This window comes from Synchiropus splendidus, chromosome 16 (genome assembly GCF_027744825.2).
Source record: "Synchiropus splendidus isolate RoL2022-P1 chromosome 16, RoL_Sspl_1.0, whole genome shotgun sequence".
Lineage (NCBI taxonomy): Eukaryota > Metazoa > Chordata > Actinopteri > Syngnathiformes > Callionymidae > Synchiropus > Synchiropus splendidus.
Window position 1 is genome coordinate 825,816 of NC_071349.1, and position 23,801 is coordinate 849,616.

The window sequence follows — 23,801 nt, forward strand, 5'->3', positions numbered from 1 at the left end:
GCCTATCCTGGGGCGTCCCCTCAAAGCATGGCTACTTCAAGGCTAGCAGGTGGTCCAAAATGCTAAATCACCCTCAACACTCAAAGCATGTAATGCTAAATGCGTGGGGACTGCTGTCCATTGGGTAAACATTCACTGCTAGTCCAGTTCATGCAGGGATTTCGAAGACTCAGACCCACCTCCAGACGCATCTGCCATATTGGGCTCTTCAATTGGTATTAACGTCTCTCTGTGAAGCTCCCTCCGAACCACTTGATCAGGCTCCTTTGGAACTGGTGGCTTAGAAAGCAGCTCTCCTCCTGGGCCTGGCCTCCGTCAGGAGGCTTTGGAGAACTATGTGCCTTCTCGATTTGTCTTTTTTTGGAAATTTCTTTGTGCCAAGGACAGCAATTTTTCAGTGAAGGCTTTCTGTCCTTCCCCCCACCCGGATGAGAATCACTGGCGCTTGCACCAGGTGTGTCCTGTGAGTGCACTGAGAGCATATCTGAATGGAGTCAAGGCCTTGAGGAAAACAGAGAAGCTGTGGGTGGCTCTGGCAGGTGGTAAAAATGGGCAACATCCATAGCTGCCTTCAGAGGGGTTTCTTTGCCAGAAACCTGCCAAGCAGCCTTCTCGGCTACCGCCTCATCTTTTGCAGATTTCTATTTGTCTGACGTAGCAACTTCTTCTTTGCCTCACGTTGTCCTGTTTACAGGTGCTTCCAGCAGCTCTGGACAATAAATGAGAGAATTGCTCTCTTTGGCAGCGCTTCTTCATGGGCCAAACGAGTCTACACTGGCGAGTTCTCCCTCCAAATGTGGACGTTATTAGTGCCTAGTTCTGCCACGTTGGGCTCAAACTAGTGCTGTGGCCATGGGATGGCGTCAGGTTCCCCTGTGTAGTCGCCAGAGCAGGGAAGCACCTGATTTGGCTACAAGAGGGCCCCAGGGGGACACCCAGACCCACTGTATGGAGGGTTATTCGTGCCACTTCACTACAGTGAGGTCGTTGGCGCAAGACGTCAAGTTGGCCGGACTGGCGTGAAACCTGGCGTTTGGAGATAGCAGCAGGTCTCTTGGCACGCCACCCCTCTGTGATTAGAGACAGGCCACCAGTGAATCTTCACCTACTTTGTTGACGCTTCTCCTGCGCACGTATCCGCAGTGTTGCACCCCACGCAAGGTCCAGTTGCAATCTCTAAGGCATCTGAACGTTGTTGTTCTGTCCTGTTTGCACTCCGCATGGTTTATCTCAGGTCAGTCTATGTGGTGAGGATTCTCTCTCCACCTAGTCAAGTTGACCTGCCTGGCGAACCTGGAGTTACGAGCGGAGTCCCGGCTAGCGCATCTCCACATTAGCCTAAGGTTCTCCCATCTCTGCTACGCCCGGACTTCGGTCATTGATGGATGGGAGAAGCGACGAAGCAATCCAGCTGGGTCACACAAGGTTCCTGGTGGGGGTGCATCCATCGCCATGTGGTCTCCTCTTCTCCACGGTCAAGTTCTTGGTCAGTGGGACAGACCAGCAGGCGAAGCGAGGGCTTTGCCTCCTGATCTCAATATTCCTTCCATTTCTGCGACACTCGGACTACGGTCAAAGAGAGATGGAAATAAGGAACGATTGAAAGCAGATAAAGAGCAGATAAAGGTGTTTGGCGATACGAAACCCACCTTATCTCAGACTGAAAAAGCGTTTTCTGCATTGTGCCATAACTTCTCAGGGAAGCTTCAGAACATGACATTTTCACATCCCACAAAAGCAGAAAGGGTCTTTCTAGTGGTTGCAGCACAAATCTATGCTGTCTGAACTGTTTTTAGAGGGTTATCAACAATTTTATTTTTGCCGGTCCCAAACCCACTTTCTCTTTGGACGAAAACACGTTTTACGCACTGTTCACTCACTGCACAGCGATGCCCCAGAAGATGAAATTTTCACCTGAAACTTTAGCAGAAACGGTATTTCTACAAGGTGCAGAACTAACTCAACCTGTCAACATTTTTACTTGTGTCGGTCTGTAAACTACCTTTCCTTTGGCTGAAAACGCATTTTATGCACTGTTCACTCACTGCTCAGGGATGCCTCACAACATGAACATTTCACCTGCAACTATAGGACAAGCACTCTTTCTAGTATATTCAACTCTAAACGTACATTTCAGTACTTTTTTTAGACTTTTTCTGAGCGATGCCTCAGAACATGAAAATTTCACCTATACTAAAACAGAATCTGCTATAGTCTTTCTAGTAGCTGCAGAACTAATTCAACCTCTCTGATGTGGTTTCAATGAGTTATCAACATTTTAATGTTTGTTGGTCTGAAATCCACTGTCCCTCGGGAGAAAAAGCATTTTCTGCACTGTTCACTGACTGATCAGAATCGCCTGAGAACAGTGAAAATATCAAGTGTAAATATAGCAAAAACACCATTTCTAGTATATTCAGCACTAAATAAAACTTTCTGAACTGTTTTCAAAGCGTTAGCAACAATTTTATATTTTGAAAACGGCGTTCACTGCACTGTTCAAACACTACTCACGCGTGACTCAGAACATGAAAATTTCAACTGCAACAATACGAAAAACACTCTTTCCAGTGTATTCAGCACTAAATGTACCTTTCTGAACTGTTTATCAGTGGGTTATCAACTTCTTTTTTCCTGGTCAGAAACCAAGCTTCTCTCAGCCTGAAAACGTGTTTTCTGCACTGTTCACTCACTGCTCAGGGATGCCTCAGAACATAAACATTTCTCCTGCCAATATAGCAGCAGGTGTGTTTTTAGTAAGTGCTGAACTACTTCAACTTGTCTGAAGTGGTTTCAGAGAGGTAACAACATTTTCATGTTTGTCTGTCTCAAAACCACAGTCCCTCAGCCTGAAAACGCGTTTTCTGCAATGTTCACTCACTGCTCAGCGAAGGCCTCAGAACATGACAATTTTACCTGCCAATGTTAGCAGAAAATGTGTTTTGAGAGGGTGCAGAACTAATTCAACCTGTCTAAGGTGGTTTCAGAGAGTTATCAACATTTTTATTTTTATTTGTGTCGGTCTGAAAACCACCTTTTCTTGAGCTGAATACGCATTTTCTGCTCTCTTCACTCACTGCTCAGGGATTACTCACAACATGAAAATTTCACCTGCAACTATATGATAAACTCTCTTTATAGTATATTCAACACTAAACCTACATTTCTGAACGATATTTCAGGCGGTCTGAAACCCAGCTTTTGACGGGTTGAAAAGGCGTTTTCTGCACTGTTCACTGACTGATCGGAATAGCCTCTGAACATGAAAATATCACGTACAACTATAGGAAAAACAGCCTTTCTAGTGTGACGCCCACTTATGTGTGTTCACAGAGTGTGTGTTAGATGTCATTTAATTGTTCAGCATGGAGTTGATTAACCGGCAGGTATATAATTAGGTCAGTAGAGGGCAGGATAGGACAGAGGTTGGGCATTGAAGATGTGTGGGTAAATAGGAAGTGACTCTTTTTTCATTACTTTTCTCACCATCGAAAAATGTGGAAGCCTCGCGTGAATCTGTCCACATTTTGTTTCAGGTTAATTGATTATATGGTTGTCATATCAGAATATAGTTTTTTGTGATTGCATTGGACAGTAGTTTTGTCGACCAAAGTGGCTTCAGGAGAGTGCAAGGACCGTGTTTTGTTGCATGAAAGCGAATAATTACATTGCACTGAGGTCCTGGTTCAACCGTTCAAACGAGAAACTCGAATGTCATCTATACATCATCTATACAAATACTCATCACATCTTTTGACACTGCTGTCCTGAGTTTCAAACAAGATAAATATGATATTACTGGATGTTAAGCAGTAAAATTAATATTTTGCAAAATGTTTAAAAGAATAATTTACAATCATAAGAATCAAGTGTTTATATTGTACAAAAACTGTATCATTTAAATGTAAAATCAGAGCGAAATACATGTCATGTTCTACTTTTATTTGAATTGTTTGATAAAAACAGATGGAAATGTGAAGTGCAAACCTCATTGACATGATTTAGAAAGACAGCTTGTTAAGCAGATGTGATCTGCAGCAGCAGGGTCATTAGCACGTCTTGTTTACTTCTCACTCGGTTGACAGCAGCATTTCCTGCCTATGGGACTGTGGATTTCCTGTCAGCAGACCCCACGCCCAACACAAATGAAACTCCATCCATCAACATGTAGAAACGCCGGAGGGAAATAAGTGCAGATGAAAATTGGTCCCACAAACTACTGCTTCATGTTTTCCATTGACAATATGCCAACGTCGCTGTGATGCAAGCTAGGTCGGCCGCGCCAGGGGCCTCATTACCGGGGGCCCAAAAACGCAGTTTATCTTCATGCTGCCTCCCAAGTCATGATACTAGAGACGCTTAAAAGGGCCACTGTGGAGCAGCCAGTAAATGATGTGTTTCATGGGTGGTTTTTGAAGAGTTGATTAACCGGCAGGTATATAATTCGGTCAGTAGAGGGCAGGAGAGGACAGAGGTTGGGCATTGAAGATGTGTGGGTAAATAGGAAGTGACACTTTTTTTCATTACTTTTCTCACCATCGATAAATGTGGAAGCCTCGTGTGACTCTGTCCACATTTAGTTTCAGGTTAGTCAAATCCATTTGTTTATAATGTTTGTTCCACTTGGGATTGACTGATTTGGGGTCTGAGTGTGTGGATGGTGACGTGGTTTTTAAGTATACTGTTTTTCCTTCGTACTTTGAGTTCGCTCTGTGTAGATGTGGCGCTTGTAAGCTAATACTGACAACCTACGTTGACATGGCACGGGTGATTGAGTTGTGTGTCCTTGGGTTTGCTTGTGGTGAATAACGGTGTTTGGTGAAAAGTAAAGTTTTATGATTTCTCAACACTAGCCAAATGGTTTAATGGCAGAATTATACATTCAGATGAAAAGCAATTATGCAGGTGGTTCATGATGTCTGACAGTTGTTGTATGACAAAGTGAGATGTTTGTGAGTGATGTTTCAGAAAGACATCTAATTGTGGTGTGGGTTACCACAATGAAAAAAAAGAATCCCTTGGATTACTTGGATCTCACCATCGACACATGTGGAAGCCTTGTGTGACTCTGTCCGCATTTTGTTTCAGACGGCGTTCTACTGACCACATTGAGACACCACTTTTTAACTGTAGACAAGGTCACAGTATTCAAACCTGTTACAGATGCATAGTTTTAGATACAAAGTTTTCTTCCTAATCTTTTGGAGGGACCGACTGGTCTCTCCAAGAGGAGCAGCGACGATCAGCACGGCTATGATTTGGATGGCTGGAGTCACCCTGCCCCTTCAACCAGCGACGGTGTTCCCCCCCGGGCAGCGGCTGTGTGTGGAGTAGGCGCCATGAGCGGAGCACCATGCTGACGGACTGTTGAAACTCCAAAATTTCTGGTCGAGTGAGAGAGGTTCTGCGATGGATGAGCCGGTCCACGGAGCTCATAAAGAGCGCGATGATGTTCTCAAGCGCTGTGAGCTGGTTGCCGACGGCGTAAACACCATCCCACTGCGGTATGGTGGCTCTGTCAGAGGTGGGTGGGATGGTCCCTCCTCAGGGGGGAGGTCGAGATTCCGGGGCGAACGCATCAGGCATCGTGCATGACGGCCGAGTGAGCGGGAACGCCGCGCTGCCAATCCAAACCCTCCATGTGGCAGTAAGCTCTGTACCTGACCAAGTGCGGTCCTAGTGCCAGTGGAGTGTCAGAACCGCGCCGGGAATAGTCCAGATTTCTTCCAGTTGTGGGCAGACAACATGCTGTCGTGACTTTTGTGTAGTCTCGCCATCCAACGCCAGCAGGCCGTTAGTGAAGTGAGATGATTCTTGAGCTGGCGGAGGAGAGAGAGTTCAACTTCGATACGACAGGCAGCAAATGAAATGAGGCGCAGGAAAAGATCAAGCGGGAACCTGACTCCACCATACGGAACTCAGCCAACTCTGGGAACACAATCTACAGATCCACCTCATAGCAGCGCCTGGCTCTCGTCAAAGTCATCCCATGGCTTGGAAGAAGGAAATGTGCAACGGTTCGACTGCTTGTAGGCCAGTCGCAGCGTCCTATTCGCAGACATTTAGTGTTGAATATACTAGTAATAGTTTTTTCGCTCTCGTTGCAGGTGAAACTTTCATGTTCTGAGGGATCGCTGAGCAGTGAGTGAACAATGCCGAAAACAGGTTTTCAGCCCGAGGGACCTGTAGCTTTCAGACCATCACACATAAAAATGTTGATCAGTCTCTGAAACCACTTCGGAGACATTGAATTTGTTCTGCAGCTACTAGAAAGACCCCTTCTGCTAAGCTGGTGTGCTCTCATGACTCCTGTTTGGACTCAACCAGTAGTCCAAGTATGTCATAATCCGCAGACTCTGTCTCCTTAGTAGTTCGAGCCACTCCTCCATGCACTTGGCGAAAAAACGAGGCCCTAGACACTAGAGACCGTGTTGTGGAAGTAGCCGTCTGCAAGATCTATGGAGGTCATCCACTCTCACACTCAGACGCACTCCACGAGTCTCCTGGTAGTCTGGAACCGGTGTCTGGTCATGAATTGGTTGAGGAGACTGAGATCCAGAACAGCTTTCCACTCTCCTGTCTTCTTGGGTTCCAGAAAGAACCCGCCGTAAAACCCAGTGTAGGAGGATCGCTTTGGCACTAGCTAGATTATTTCTTTTGACAGGAATCGCGGTCCTCCTCCATCAGACATGACCGCTTGTTCTCTGAGTTCACTCAGGTCCATGTGGTGACGCAAAACCTGGGGGTTGACTGTGAATCTGAAGGGCGTGTCAATGACCGTTTATTTTCTCGATCCATATGGGGAGGTGAGGAGAGAGGTGCCCTGAGCACAGGAGCGGACCCGGCCTCCAGGGCTTGTCTAGGACGAAAGGGTCGTCGGTGCTCAGCGCCCACTCCTCTGGGGACTTCAAGTCCCGCTGGTTCTTCATAAACAGACTCGCTTTTGTCATCTGAGCCGTCAGAGGAATTCGGTTCCCCAACCTTGCAGTGTACCTTGATCTGACACTGCAATTCTCCTAAGATGGAGACCCGAGGGAACGGCCCAATCATCCTCAGAAAGAGATGACTCTGGAGATGACGATGTCCTACCTGTCTCTGAGAGGATTGGAGGGCTGCAGAGAACAGAATCACAGACAGACATCGCATCAGACATCGCACAAGGGAGCTGAGAACAGAGCAGGTCTGGCACGCAGCGCCTACTGAGTGATACTCCGAAGTGGTCGCTTTCGCGGTCCTGTGGCGACCCCTGCTGGAAACTGGCGAGTCTGAGGAATAAGAAGAGTCAATAGCTGAATTGAAACTCCCCTGACTTTTGACTTGAACCGGGTTCTGTTGTGAGACGGGAAAGAGTTATTTGACGCCTGTCCTTCTTATTGTGGCGAAGCTGAGGAAAAACATAACTTCTTGGCTCCAGAAACTTCCCCAGGGACCGTTCTGGCGTCAGAGATAAAGAGGCAGAGAGACTGTTACTATACTGCTCGGTCTCCTGAGACGATGTCAAACAAAAACAAATTTTTGAAGCCGGAGTTCGGACTAACTGGAACCGGAAGAGAACTTGGCGGCTAATAAACCCTAATTTTGGGCAGAGAAGAAACAGACCCGATACTAAATTAATGCATCTTATTTTTTTTCAAGTTAGACTTTGGTTTAGATGCATACTTTTAGATACAAAGTTCTTCCTACGCTTTTGGAGGGAGCAGAGGTGAGAGCAACCGACTGGTCTCTCCAAGAGGAGGTGCGATGATCAGCCCGGCTATTATACGGCGTTCCCCCCAGGCGGCGGCTGTGTGTGGAGGAGGCCCCGCGAGCAGAGCACCACGCTGACGGACTGTTGTGTCTCCAAAATCTCTGGTGGAGTCCACGGAGCTCATAAAGAGTGCGATGATGTTCTCAAGCGCTATGAGCTGTTTGCCGACACCATTTACCATACTACTGCGCGATGGTGGCTCCGTCAGTGCCGGGTGGGATGGTCACTCCTCAGGGGGGAGGTCAAGCTCCAGGGGCGAGGGCATCGCGCATCGTGCATGACGGCTGAGTGTGAGCGAACACTGGCCCGCAAATCCAAACCCTCCACCTATTAAGCTCCGTACCTGACCACGTGCGGTGCTAGTGCCAGTAGAGTGTCAGAACTGCGCCGGGAATAGTCTGGATTGAATTGGACTAGCAGTGGATGTTTACCCAACAGACGGCAATCCACACCCATTTGGTATTATATGCTTTGAGTGTTGCGGGTGCTTTAGCATTTCGAATAGTGAACTGCACTTCAGGGGGCAGAGGACTGCCTGCTAGCCTTGAAGTAGCCATGCTTTGAGGGGACGCCCCAGGATCGGAGGTCTGCTCATAATTTCTGCCCCGTGCTAAAGGACTGTTTGGGAGGGAGGCAGGCTCCAGGGACAGCTGGACACAAACATATTCCAGGAATATTACACCAGCCTTTCTACTTCACTAGAAGTGCCAGGGCACTCCGCAAAATGTGATTGTGAAATTATAGAGGCGTGAGTGAGTGACTCTGTCATTGTGAAATTACAGCCGGAGCCAGCGCATCTGGTACATCAAGAGAACAAGCTTGAGACTTGAAGAGGTGCGGAGCGGCTCATCTGGACCACAGAAACTTCAGGCAGGACTGAGGTCTCGTCGCAGTCACGGGAGAGACTTGTCACATCACCGCAGGAGCGGAATTAACCGGAGGAGACTCAGCGCTTGTGGAGCTCCGTGCTTGGACATTGGGATCTTCGGCAGCAGCTTCTCCCGGGGCAGTCGGCTGACCAGAGGAAATTTCTGTTTTTGTTGAAAATTTGTTTTCAATAAAATCATTGCTTGAAGCATCGTATTTGCGTTTTTTTTATTATTATTCGTATTGAATTCGCTCCTGCCAGCGCCTCGGCCTCGACCTTTCCTCCGGGCCTGGTCGCCTGGGGTCCTTTCCGCGAACCTGGCGACACTGCTCAATGATGGTCCAGACATTTGATTCGTTCTTCCAAGAGGGTTGAAGAGACACACCTTATGGTAGCCAAAGCTGAAAGGAAAACACACAGGACGTATCAACACAGCAGGTTTTATTCACAGTTCCAACTTCCAAATGATGACACAGCAACATAACAAGAGCACCCCAAATAATCCCATGACGCATCACAACACGTCCACTGTAGAACTTCCTCTCCGGTTTGCTGGGGCGGCTGAATATGAGGCCTGAGGCATTTTGAGGACTCATGCAATGACACCTACGAGAGACGCACTGGACCCTGGAGCAGAGGATGGTCCGATGTTGGCAGTCAGCTGCACCTGGGTCACCTCATCCCCTGGTCAGAGTTGTCTTGAGAGCACAAAAAGGCCAAACTGTTGGCCATCGCTCTGATCTGTGCACCTCCCTTCCGCCCTTTCCCCCATGCAGGTCCGGTAGTAGAGGCGAGCCGTTGTACGATCTCGGGACACTGAGAGGGCTCCGTCCCAGCCAGGTTTTGCCCGAACCCCGGCATCAGCGTGGCTCTCATTACGTCGGTGATGGAGGTGGCACTTTCTTCTTACCGGTCACATGCGCCGCCGGAATATAATTGCAGAACTGTGCTGGATTTGAGATAGTAGAACAACCTAACAATATGCTTATTAACATTGTCTTTGTTTGAATGAACCGCGGGAGACAAGTGATCCAAATGCAAAAGCACAGCTTGACACAAACAGTGCAAGAAGCAACGCAGTCCTTGGCCACTCTGGGGCCAGGGGGCGATGAGTTCAACTCCTCCATCCTGCAGTGACCGGAATCCGAATGTAGCCAGGATGAAGGGGGAGCTCAGGTGAGCAATCCAAAACCAATCCGGAACTCTGAATCACCCATGAGGTCAAACTGGACCTGCCTATGACAGTTCCGATGCCACCGCCACACCCGGGGTCTATCCAGCCTGAATGAATGAATGTATGGGTCGTGAAGATGTAGCATTAACAACCCCTCATAAATAGAGTGTAATTTTACACGCCGGGTGGCAGGAGATGCTGCCTCAACTTTGCCACCGTAAGCTGAAGTAGAAGGTGGCATTCACAACCCCTCATATATGGAGTGTAACTTACACTCTGGATCAGCAAGAACTGCGTTGCCCTCTTTTAGCCACTATATGGCTGAAATAGAATGTGGCATTAACAATCCTCCATCCTTGGAGAGAAAACATTTACTGAGCAGCTATAGTCAGGGTTCTAGTCTGAGCTGAGCAAGAAAGAGGGAGTTTATTCACAAATGAATAGACAGTTATGCAGGAATCCGGTGGATCTCAGGACGCTGCACACTGCACAGCACTGTAATGATGCAGATACCAGTGTCCCAGAGCCAGTGCTGTGAATGAAGGCCTACTGGTTGCAGGGTTCGGCTGCTCCTGAAGACAGAAAGACAAGAGGGAAGGAGGATGCAGACACAACAGACAAGTAGTGGTCAGCAAAAGTAGAGATTGATGACCAAGAAGCTGCCTGGCAGTTTTCTTTAAGAGATACTCCCTTGAAAGCGGCAACAGATGTTTCCAGGCATTTTGTCGAGTGTGCGCTCAGGGAGTCTGGTGCCTGTTTTCCCGCAGTGTCATAGGCTTTCATGATGGCAATTCCAAGCCAATGTGACAACCTGTGAGGGGACAGTGCCTGCCCCTTCTTTCCACCAGGGAGAGCCACCCACAGACTGTCTTTCTGAAGGGTGGGACTCGATCCAGTTAACCGACCATATTTGGAGGGAGAACTTGGCAGCGGAGAGACGTTTGGCCCACGAAGAAGCGCTGCGGAAGAGAAACACTTTATTGCATCAAAAACACAAAAGCATCAGCCCTCTTACCCGTTGCACCGCCTGACCGAAGGAAAAAGGTGCATTTAGATGAAGAGAGCCTCCCCTCGGTCAGCAAGTGATTCTCTCATCTATTGCCCAGAGCTGCTGGAAGCAACTGCAGACAGGACAACATGAGGCAAAGAAGAAGCTGCTACGTCAGACAAATAGAAATCTGCAAAAGTTGAGGCGGAAGCTCAGGAGGCTGCTTGTAAGATTTCTGCCAAAGAAAGTCCTCTGAAGGCAGCTATGGATGTTGCCCCTTTTTACCACCTGCCAGAGCCACCCACAGCTTCTATGTTTTCCTGAAGGCCTTGACTCCATTCAGATAAGCTCTCAGTGCACTCACGGGACACACCTTGTGGAAGCGCTAGAGGTTCTCATCCGGGTGGGGGGAAGGCCAGAAAGCCTTCACGGAGGCAGACAGAAATTTGGGAAAAAAGGTCGGAGTGAGACCACCGAATCACCAACACCAATTCAAATACAGTCAGGACTAATCGAGAAGGCACATAGTTCTCCAAACCCTCCTGATGGAGGCCAAGACTCGGAGGAGAGCTGCTTTGTAAGCCACCAGCTCCAAAGGAGCCTAATCAAGTGGCTCGAACGCAGCTTCAGAGAGAGAAACCAATTAAAAATCCCAATAGGGGCAGATGCATTTGGAGGTGTTTAGCTTCAGCCGAGCATCGTGGCATGTTGGACTTGATCCGGTAAACTGCAGGGTGGCCGTCTCCCTTTAAATTCTTACCGGTCACATGCCGACGGAGTCGCCGCATCTGGCACATCAAGCAAAGAAGCTTGAGACTGATGAGGAGCGGAGCGGCTCATCTGGACCACGGAAACTTCAGGCAGGACTGAGGTCTCATCGCAGTCATGGGAGAGACTTGTCGCATCACCGCAGGAGCAGATTTAACCGGAGGAGACTCACCGCTGGCGGCGCTCCGTGCGTGGACGTCGGAATCTTCAGCAGCAGCTTCTCCTGGGGCAGTCGGCTTTGAGTCTCTGACCAGAAGAAATTTCTGTTTTGTGGAAAATTTGATTTCAATAAAAGCATTGCTAGAAGCATAGTATTTCCAGCGCCTGAGCAGCGCAGAAAATGCGTTTTCTGCCCGAGAGAAGGTGGGTTTTGGACCGTCAAAAATACAATTGCTGATAACCCTCTGAAAACAGTTCAAAAATGTAGATTTAGTGGCGAATATACAAGAAAGAGTCTTTTTCATATAGTTGCTGGTGATATTTTCTTGTTCTCAGGCTATTCTGATCAGTGAGTGAACAGTGCAGACAACTGCAGGTAACCTATTGTAACTGTTGTTCTCAGAAGTGTGCGACGCCCTCTAGTGAGGCTTTGCTATTGGATATTCTCCCGGAACCGTGTTCCAACACTGAAGAAAAAAAAACATGAACTTGCCACCTAATGGGGGCAGACTACTCCCCTATATAGGAGGTGGTATAATAATGCCTCACCCTCCATTCAACTTCCTCATTGAGTGCGGTAGCTGCGTGACGAGCCTAGAGGGCTTCGCACACTTGGGAGAACAATGGTAACAATTGGGAACCTACAGTTCTCCTTCAGCGTGCTCCGCCCTCTAGTGAAGCTTCGCTATTGGATAACCCCAAGAGCTAAGCGAGGGGAGAAATGTACCCCCAGCTAGCCGCCACTAGTGAGTAAGTACAACCCCTCGCAGTGAAAAACCCCACCTAGTGAGGACACCGCCCCCACGGCGGCCCGAGCCATAACCACCCAAACTCCAAACACTGCAACACACTGCACTTAGGAGTAGTCATAAACTCCTTCTCCGAGTCTTGAACGGGCAATAACTGAAATTATTTCAGGGACTCGGAGGGTCCCCAGGGCTTCCGTTATGCAACCTAACTCCAAATGAGGAAAAAAGGGAGGAAGGAACGGAATTAGCTTGCAAAACACACACTCTGAAGCCGGATGGCCAAATCTCCAACAGCATTTAGGTGAGACTGCAGGAAGCTTTTATAAATGCCTCATACATGAACCTAAAGGGGAGGCCAACCATCTCTGGAGTCCCAGGGTGGCGCCTGCAATGGAGAGGGATCATGAACCAATCTTGGAAACAAATGCAGGCTCAACATGACACCAGAACCTGAATCTACAACAGTGTCCTTGGCCTGTAAGAAACAAAGGCCCAAAAAGAGAATTAATTTAGCCATGTCCTGTCCATCATGAGTCCCGCAAATGAAGGTGGCGGACGGGAAGCGAGGCTGGTTCACCTGCGAGAAAGGTGAGCGAGGTGTCACTGAGCCACAATTTTAGCAATACAACACTATAAGAGAGGTTCAAGTGGCTTAACATGATGGAAGGAGATGTCCAAAAGGGGAATTCTGGTCTTTTCTTCCCAGACCAGACGTTGTAAAACTGTGGAAAAAAAAAAAAAAACAAATAGTGAGGGAATGATGTACATGATGCTGGAGTATGATTGGATCTGTGATATCAGCATCAAGCTCCCATGGAATTCATAAGAAGATTGTAACTGAAGAGCATGCACCTGATCAGACCTCCATGATCCACGAATGGGCCATGTGGTTCGCTGACGCCTCCACAAGATAAGCTCTGGCAAAGGTGGAGACCAAAGTCCATGACGCTGTGGAACATTTATCTTCCATCGGTACTCCAAGCGGCAGGGCTGTGGAGGAAGCGATGCTACAGGGAGAGTGTGTCTGAGTGCCCTCCGGTGCAGCCTCTCCCGCTAACTCATAAGCCAGGCAGGTGGCTGACCTTGGACAGAAAGAAATGCGCTGAGTAGAGAGTGCTACTCCGTGCTGGCTGCCGCCATAGCAGATAAGGAGACTCTCTGACCATCTAAAACATTTCACCCTTTGTAAGTGGCAATCCAGTGCCCTCAACGGCCACAGAGTGTGCAGGAGAGCCTGTGATGCATCCTCATGTGGAGGTGATGCATGAACTGATGATGAACTGATCTGTGGGAGGAAGAGTTAACTTCGGGTTGGATGGCTGGATTGGGACGGATGGTGACTGGGGAACCATCAATACGAAAACAAATACAGTCAGGGTGGACAGACAGGGCACGTAGGTGCGGGGGTGGTGACTTCAGGGCTCCTCCTGCTTGGACCAGGTGCAAGTCCCAAAACTCGCCCTTCACAAGTTGCACTAGTTCTGGAAACCAGAGGCACTGGGGCACACCAGGGTCACAATGATCGCACGTCGAACCTGAGTTTTCAGGGACTCAGGGACAGGCTTACGCTGAATCTCTATTGCACGATGTGCTCCAACACCAAGCTGGTGTGCGCTCATGATTCCTGTTTGGACCTGGCTAGAAACAACCAGTGGTCCAAGAATCCAAGACACTGTCAGAATCCGCAGACCCTGTCTCCTTAGTGGTTCAAGCCCCGCCTCCACGCACTTGGCGAAGGTGTGAGGCACTAGAGAGTTGTGTAGATACACCTGACCCTCTAGCCCAAACTGGAGAAACTTTGTATGACTCGGCCAAACCGTGTTGTGGAAGTAGGCGTCTGCAAAATCTATGGAGGTCTTCCACTCTCACACTCTGACTCACTCCAGGAGTCTCCAGGTAGTCCAGAACCGCTGTCTGGTCATGAATTGGTTGAGGAGACTGAGGTCCAGAACAGGTGTCCACTCTCCTGTCTTCTTGGGTTCCAGAAAGTACCGAGAGTAAAACCCAGTGTAGGTGGATCGCTTTGGCACGAGCTCGATTACTTCCTTTGACAGGAGAGCGTGCCTCCTCCATCAGAAATGACCGCTGGTTCTCTGAGTTCACCCAGGTCCACGTGGTGTCGCAGAACCTGGGGGTTGACTGTGAAACTGAAGGGCGTGTCAATGACTGAGTATCTTCTCGATCCATATGGGCAGGTGAGGACACAGGCTCTTTCAGTTCGGAAGATACTCTGTCAAGACAGGCGCCCTGAGCACAGGAGAGGACCCGCCCTCCGGGTCGGGTCCTGGTCGAAAGGGCCGTTGGTGCTCAGCCCCCACTCCTTTCGGAAATTCCTGTCCCGCTGGATATTCAAAAACAGACTCGCATTTGTTAGGTGAGCCGTCAGAGGAAGTAGGGCCCCCAAACTTGTGATGACTTGTGTGATGAACTCGGGCTGCAGTGTACCTTGATCTGACACTGCAATTCTCCTGAGATGGACCCCGAGGGACCGGCCCAATCATCCTCAGAAAGAGATGACTCTGGAGATGACGATGTCCTACCTGTCTCTGAGAGGTTTGGAGGGCTGCAGAGTACAGAATCACAGACCGACATCGCATCAGACATCGCGTGAGGGAGCTGAGAACAGAGCAGGTCTGGCACGCTGCGCCTACTGTGTGATCCTCTGAAGAGGTGGCTTTCACGGTCCTGTGGCGACCCCTGCTGGAAAGTGGCGAGTCTGAGAAATAAATAGAATTGAAACTCTCCTGACTTTTGGCTGGAACTGGGATCTGTTGAGAGAAGGGCAAGAGTTATTTGACGCCTATGCTTCTTATTGTGTCAAAGCTGAGGAAAAACATCACTTTTTAGCTCCAGAAACTTCCCTAGGGACCGTTCTGTCGTCAGGGATAAAGAAGCAGAGAGACTGTTACTATACTGCTCGGACTCCTGAGACGATCTCAAGCAAAAACAAATCGCACTGACTGGAACCGTAAGAAAACGTGGCGGGTGATAAACCGTAATTTTGGGCAGAAAAGAAACAGGCCAGATACCAAAGTAATGCATCTTATTTTTTTTTTTTTTTTCAAGTTAGACTTTGGTTTAGATGCATACTTTTAGATACAAAGTGCTTCCTACGCTTCTGGAGGGAGCAGAGGTGAGAGCAGCCGACCGGTCTCTCCAAGAGGAGCAGCGATGATCAGAGTGGCTATGATCCCCACGGCTGGGCTCAAACCGCCCCTTCGACCAGTGACGGTATTTCCCCCGGGCAGCGGCTGTGTGTGGAGGAGGCGCCGCGAGCAGAAGACCACGCCGACGGACTGTTGAAACTCCAAAATCTCTACTGGAGTGAGAGAGGTTCTGCGAAGGATGAGCCTGTCCACAGAGCTCATAAGGAGCGCGATGATGTTCTCAAGCGCTATGAGCTGGTTGCCGACAACGTAGACACCATTCTACTGCGTGATGGTGGCTCTGTCAGCGGGTAGTCACTCCTCAGGGGGTAGGTCAAGCGAGGGCATCGCGCATCGTGCATGATGGCTAAGTGAGAGGGAACGCTGCGCCGCAAATCCAAACCCTCCACCTTGTAGTAAGCGCCGTACCTGACCACGTGTGGTCCTAGTGCCAGTGGAGTGTCAGAACTGGGCCGGGAATAGTCTGGATTTCTTCCAATTGTGGGCAGACAACATATTGTCGTACCCTGTGAGTAGTCTCGCCATCCAACGCCAGCTCGTCGTCAGTGAAGTGGGATGATTCTTGAGCTGGCGGTGGAGAGAGAGCTCAACTTCGATGCGATGGGCGGCTGATGCCATGTAGCGGGGGTGACAAGAGGGAACTTGCGTGACTCCACCACATGGAATTCAGCCATCTCTGGGACCAAAGTCTCCGGATCCACCTCATAGCAGCGCCTGGCTCTCGTCAAACTCATCCCATGGCTTGGAAGCAGGGAATGTGGAACGGTTCGACTGCTTGTAGGCCAGTCACAGCGCCCTATTCGTAGAGGTTTAGTGTTGAATATACTAGAAAAAGCGGTTTTCCGATAATTGCAGGTGAAATTTTTATGTTCTGAGTCCCCCTTCTAAGCAGTGAGTGAACAGTGCAGAAAACGCGTTTTCAGCCCGAGGCACTGTGGTTTTCAGACCAACATAAAAATGTTGATAACTCTCTGAAACCACTTCAGAGAGGTTGAATTAGTTCTGCAGCTACTAGAATGATGGCTTCTGCTGTGAAGTCAGGTTAAATATTCATGTTCTCAGGCATCCCTGAGCAGTGAGTGAACAGTACAGAATATAATATATATAATATAATAATATAGTGATTTCAGCAAAAAAGAAAGTGGGTTTCGGACTGGCAAAAATAAAATTGTTGATTACCCTCCAAAGACAGTTCAGAAATGTAGGTCTAGTGTTGTGTATACTAGAAACAGTGTTTCTCCTATGGTTGCTGTTGATATTTTCATGTTCTGAGGCTATTCTGATCAGTGAGTGAACAGTGCCGAAAATGCGTTTTCAGCCTGAGAGAAGGTGTTTTTAGACCGATAAACATAATAAAGTTGATAACTCTTTGAAACCACTTCAGACAGGTTGAATTCGTGCTGCACCTACTTGATAGATCCCTTCTGCTACAGTGGCATGTGAAATTTACATGTTTTGAAGCTAATCTGATCAGTGTGTGAACAGTGCGGAAAACGCATTTCGGTTTCGGAACGAAAAAAAAAAAAAAAAATGTTGATAACTCAGAAAAATTTTCAGAACGGTAGATTTAATACTGAATTCATTAGAAAGAGTCTTTCTGTTATAGTTTGATATTTTTAAGTTCTGATACTTTTTTTTTAACGTATCAGAGCCTGAACCAAGTCCGTTTGCAACCTACACCAACACACAACCAGTGAAACAGCCAACTTGGCCAGACACAAAGCATCGCCTGAACAGGGACTTGAGCTTCAGATTAAAAGTCTGATGCTCTACCGACTGAGCTATCCAGGCTCCTAGGCAAGAGTGACGTGTGTAACCTGATGCAATGTGTGTGTTCCTCTGTCTTAGCCGATGTTTGTGGTGAGCACATGACAAACCTGATATCAGCTGTGTTTTGTAACTCGCGGCGACAAACTGCTCATTTTGCTCAACTTCCTTGAACCAGGTCACTTTCATCGTTAGGTCCCTCAAGGAGATTGGAAGACGTGACTTGTTGGTTTTAGGAGACGACATTACCTCCATGTTAGCAACCGTTAGCATGATTCCTGCTCAATAGGGGAACTTCTGATGGCATTATGACATTGAACTAGGCAGAGTCTGGAGGAGTGTACACATTCATGATTCTCACTTTCTTGTTCCAGTCAAAACATTCCACCAATAAAACTCTTCCTGGGATTATTTCTCTGGATCTTATAATTTCCCAGGTGTTTTTAAAGAATATTCCCACCCTTGTCCCCACACAATGGACAGTCAGATAAAATATTCCTGAAATATAAAAAGAATGTACCACAAAACTCTTTTGGCAGAGATGTGAACAGAGATCTAAACACTGCTGACAGGATCCTTGTTAGTATAGTGGACCTGCTTGAGTACGTCCACCCGTACTTAAGAGCGATGGCAGCAGATGTTTTTTTTTTTTTTAATTCAATCTCTGGCACTGCTGCAGGCCACACAAATAAGGATAACTCTGTCCCAGTGTTGCTGGTTCCCAACCCAGGCCGATGACCGTGACTGTTCTAAGATGATTTTGTTTTTACTAGTTACTTTGAAAGTAATGAGTAACTTAAGTAACAAAGTTACTTTTCAACGAGGTAACTAACTAGCTGTAACTAAGTTACTGATTTAAAGTAACTTGCCCAACACTGGTTACCAATGCTCTACTGGGGAGGCGGGGTCCTGAGACGCTGCAGCAACGATGAAGGAGACACATGTGATACAGGTGATCCGAACTTCTGACTAGTTGCCATCCATCGTCTGTTCAACATGTTTGCATCTCCCTCGTAGATGAACATTGGACTTTAGACTGCATTTAAAAGGAAGATATCTTCAGATGGTCGCGGAGGACAAGTTCAGATCAGCTTGAGCACCAATGCTTGATACTCTCCTCACAAACAGAAGAGCTCCTCAGAACTAATTTTATAAAGCTGGCCAGCACAAGATATATAGATATATACATTCATACATATATCTGCATTTGTTTCTTTCCAAGACAAACCAAACTGTTTAAATATCAGAACAATTTATTTGTGGTTTAAAAGCTTCCATGGAGAAAACATATTTCTGTCCCTTCTTTGGAGCAGCACTTTATGTCACTGGAAAACAAAAATCTTATTTTTTTTTTGTTTTTGATGCTCATAAATATTGTATGATGTTTGATGTGATGGATGTCATCCGATTTCAGAAGTTTCATAAATCTGAAATAGATAGTACACTGCTATCAGACCCAAACTAAAAATCTTCTCACTGGTTTCACTGACACCAGCTGTCTGAGGCAGTGGTTGATAAGTTGACGTGTTTATTTAGACTGACACAGGTTCGACAACAAAGATATCAACTGAATGTTACAGTGCTCGTTTGGCGTGTGAAACGTAGCGGGATTTATGCCTTCTCTCGAGTTAACGGAGGTTTGGAACAGGTGAGTAATGACAACAATCTGTCTTTGAACAACATCAACAAACCATAATGATGGTAGTTTTCTGGGTGAAAACCAGGAATCCTGACCACTAGACCATATGGGACTTGTGGGAGTCTATGTCTATGTCTCTGTCTATGATCATGGGACAAGGGACTGTGTGGATATATTTATAATAATAATCATAATAATAGAAGTTGTTCACATATGTTCATGGAACGATGGTTAAGAGTCGGGGTCTCCAAATTGACACCTGATTGCTTAAACTGTGTGTGTTTGGTTGGTTGGAACAAAAACCTGCAGCGCTTTCTGGGACAGTTTGGTGACCCCTGTTTGAGAGGATTGGTTTTATGGAGATCAACATCATGTCTGTCAGAGTGAGTAAATGAATGATGTTTTTACTGCAAGATAAAGCAGGTCTCGTCCCTGGGTGGGCTCAAACCACCAACTGTTCGGTTAAAAGCCGAACGCGCTAACCTATTGCACCACGGAGACATGCTGATACAGAACAAATTGTGGATCTGTGAACAAAAGTTTTTCAGTTTTCAAGGATTGAAGAATGTGTAGAATGATTGTGTGATTGAAGTCAGTGATAGCAATGTGTTTTCAGCGAAGAGAGAGTGTGAAAGAAAGATGGTAGCAGTGCTTTAGAGAATAAATGAATAAAGAGAATGAGAGCAAAAGGTTCCTCCATTTCATCTTTGAATTGACCAACACGGTCTTCCACTTCTTTGTCACAAACCTCATTGAACCGATCACATGGACATTGTGTTGTCACATGGCTCGCATCACTTAGTCGTGTTGAAAAGCTTGTGTCCCAAAACAGTTGTACATAAATACCAATGGTGACAGTGAATCGCTCTGATGCTGAAATCTTGTCTCAGTGTTTTGCATTCAAATCTCTGTCAAAAGCACGGATTACACATGTTAAGTCAAAGTGGCAGCACAAGGTCAGAAGCTCCAAGCTAATAGTCAACGGTGGTTGTCCTGGGCAAGAACTAGGAATACAACAACCTATGGGACAGGGGTCCACCCAAAGGGGTTTAGGGCTTGATCATGATCATGGTGACTGATCGATTGGAGCGTCCCGATGTGGTTCCCATACTAGGGGCCAAACAACGACACCATATGGGACGTACCTGGAATAAATGAGGAAGTTTAGGAAAAGGGTGATCACATCATTAACTGTAACTAGGATTTGGAAGTGTAAAGCTGTCGTAAAACTGGAGTAAAGTTTGCGATACTGTGCTTCAATATTTCAGATCATCTGTTCAGATGATCTACCCAGACGAGACACTGGAAAATTACGCCTGATGTTCCAGAATGCAACCAGATTCATCCAAAACCAACACAAACGTTTCACTTCACCAGCTTTCTGAAACAGGTGTAGAGCTGTAACTACTTCAGGCTCCATGTTTGCAGTTTGGCTAGTCACAGCTTGGTGAGTCCATCCACTACTACATGCCTTTCCACCAAGCATTACAGGTTGGGATGCAGTCGAAAACTCAGGGAGAAGGTTAGGAATGAAGAAGGTCACAGAGAAGGTCACAGAGTTTTGTGTTTTGGCAGATTTAACTGGTGAAATTAGTTCAAAGTACTCACGATATGCTTTGCAGGTGAGTCAGCGATTTTGGCACAATTACAAATCATGATGAAAAAAATTAATGAAGAACTGAAGGAAATGAACGAAGGACATTCTACAATCTTTCGGACTTCTGAGTCAGTCGGAATCCAAAATAGGCAAAAGAGCGACAGAGAGGGGCGAGCAGGGCAGACATCACAACATTTAGAAAATGAAGCTCAAGTATTCCCACCCACATTCATAACACTCACACTGCTATATTTTGGCTGATGCATCAATTTATGTACAGAGTGGAACTGAGTAGATACATATCTTGAGCTGACATGGACTTAAAAAAATAGAGAAGCTGAGGGGCCGAACTGAGTTGGCCAAAAACCTCATCTCACCGCATGTTTGTTCAGCCGCTATTTTCGATTTCTCTTTGTGAAAGTGAATGTTACTTGACAGGAATCTGTGCAATGGTGTTCTTGTGTAAACTGTAGCTTCCTTCTAAGCAGTTAACCTGAGTTCAATTCTCAGTTGTTTTTGCCATCTAACCATGGATGGCAGAATATTTGTGCCTCAACTGTCAACACCACAAATGTCCCATTAAGGCTGGACGCGGACGACCAACACGTAGGTCTCAATGGGATGAAACAGCCGAACGTGCTGACCAATTACGTCACAGAGACATGAGAATGAGGATCTCTACAAAAAGAGAGACACTTTGAGAGCAGGAAAACATGTTCTGAAAACCATGGAAATGGAGTGATGGCTCAATTGAAGTTAGACAACACACTCTGCTGCTTCATAGATACACATCTTGGGAATAACAACTCTGCACTTGTGATCCAAAGTTATTGACGTGACGAGTTACATTGAACACAATAAGAAGCCCTCCAAGAGCAGAGTGTGAAAAATTAGTATAAGCTCATGTTGTTCCTCTCCACGGAAATCTTTAGTAAAAGGCGAAAGATATATATATATATATATATATATATATATATATATATATATATATATATATATATATATATATATATACGATCAGAAGAGAAACATGAGTGAACTACTGACACTGAACCAGAGAAGGAGCTGTATTCTTCCACATCAACCTTTAACTCATGGTGTTGTTCAGCATTTCAACAAACCAGCAGTTCAAGACAATCCTCTGAACCATCGTTTCATTAACATCTGTGAACTGGTGACCGTCTTTTGTCGTCAGTGAGCTGTTTTGCACACATATGAGTGATCAGAACACAAAAGAGAATTTTCCCGTGTTCTGCAGTCATCCATGCCACATTGTGCTGGTCTCGGTTGCAAACATCATCCAAAACTGTCGTGATGTACAGGAAGAGGGGAAAATGGACACCTATCGCTCCGTAGAAACATACCATAAATAAAGGTCGTGCTAGGAGTCATGTTGCAAAGCTTGTCCCACAAAACAGTTGAACGTAAATGAATGGGATGGAAATCCATATCACTTTTCAAAAAGACAGTGCGCCTTGTGAGGCTCGAACTCGCCACCTTCAGATTACTAGACTGACGCGCTGCCTACTGCGCCAACGAGGCTTGGTTGCTCGTAGAAATGCAGCGTGACTCACCAATCCAACCAGGGTTGGTGGTTCCAGTCCACCCAAGGATGTGATCAGCTTGCAATTAAAATACAAGATTGCACTCACTGTTCCAGAGATGATGCCGATCTCCACGACACACATATCAATCTGTGTCAGAGGGTTCAAACTGATGCACAAGTGGCTCAGTGGGTGCAGATTTGTGTTCCAACCCTGGAAGCACATCGAAGTTAACCGATGAGGTGTCAGCATTTTTTTGTCTTCTAAAAGAAGAAGTGTGAAAAGTTGGGAAAAGTCAGTGAGGCACACAGTGGTTTTCGTTGACATCATATCTTCATATCTTATTGCTTAACAGGGCACACTATATATTGGCTCTGGAAACTACGCATGTCGTCGGCACATTAAACATAAATCTATATCATGAAGACTGTCATCAGTTGGTTGTGAGGCGTGACCTTGGCTGTGTCTCTCAAGCGACTCAGCGCTAGATGCTGAAACTACGTGTACTCAAAACGCAATAAAGGATCTGATCGCTCCCTGGGTGGACAACAAACAAAGAGGGAAGATGTCTTTGTATTCATCCAGTTTCTCTAAAACACACATATAGGTTTTCTGATCCTTGAAATGTCTCCTTGTGTCTCCTTGTACAACTTGTTCATCACCTTTGTGATCATGGTTCTTCTCCTGCTGTATAGAGAACATAAATAGGGCTCCTTGGTCGAGCAGTGTGATAATGGCTTGGGCTGCGAGAGGTCCCAGATTTCAGTCCTGGACGAGCCCATGATTATCATCTCAAGGTCACAGATGAGCCGCTCGGTTTTGGAACTTCTGTATCGGCCTTGTTTGAGATTAATCTTTCAGCTGTTACTATTATCCCCTTTCACCCCTCATTTCACTGCCACATCTGACATCTGACTCTCCTGGTGGCCCATTGCAGAGAATCACAAGAGGCAGCTCAGCAGTCTGAAGCATGAAGCAGGTGACCACAGAGCTGCTCAAAACACTGGAAACACATGGCCACGCTCTCATGCATCTGACCACCTGTAGTTCATTGTTGAGTCCAATGAAAGATCAACTGTGTCGTCTGTAAACACCAATGTCTCTCATTGATCCATTTGTTTATGCTCCATATATTTAGCGCATGAGCTTGATTTGTGCGTGTGTTGAGCGAGAGACAAAGACCAAATAACATATATAACAAACATAGCTGAGTCACCATCTATTTCAGGAATAGACTCTCAGTGATGAACACAATGTTCATGTTGTGGTACGTGATGTTTCAAAGGTCAATGTGATTCAAAGGCTTCGATCGGTGCTGAACATTGAAACTTTGCAGGTAAACTACTTTTACTATTTTGATACATTTCTTGTATGAATAATAATCTCAGCTCCAACTTCAGATGACTCACGCCTGTTTCAAAGGCGCGGTTTGGTGGCTCCTTCAAAAAGAATACACCTTTAATCTGCTTCCTTAATCTGCCTGTAATTTGGATCCGTTTCAATCAGGAAGATGGAATTGAGAAAGAAAGGCCTTGAATCCTTGCTGGAGAAACAGACACTGTTGTGACAAGTCCAACTCCAGCTTGCTATATGATAATATCACCTGAAATGTATGAATAATAAGTCCTACAACT

General features: G+C 46.6%; 1 non-coding gene across 1 annotated transcript; it reads right to left on the minus strand.

Moving 5' to 3' along the window:
* Positions 1 to 21,487: 21,487 nt before the first annotated feature.
* LOC128747890 (U5 spliceosomal RNA) lies at positions 21,488 to 21,597 on the minus strand. Its single transcript, XR_008412733.1, has one exon. It is a non-coding gene; the product is annotated as a U5 spliceosomal RNA (small nuclear RNA).
* Positions 21,598 to 23,801: the final 2,204 nt, after the last annotated feature.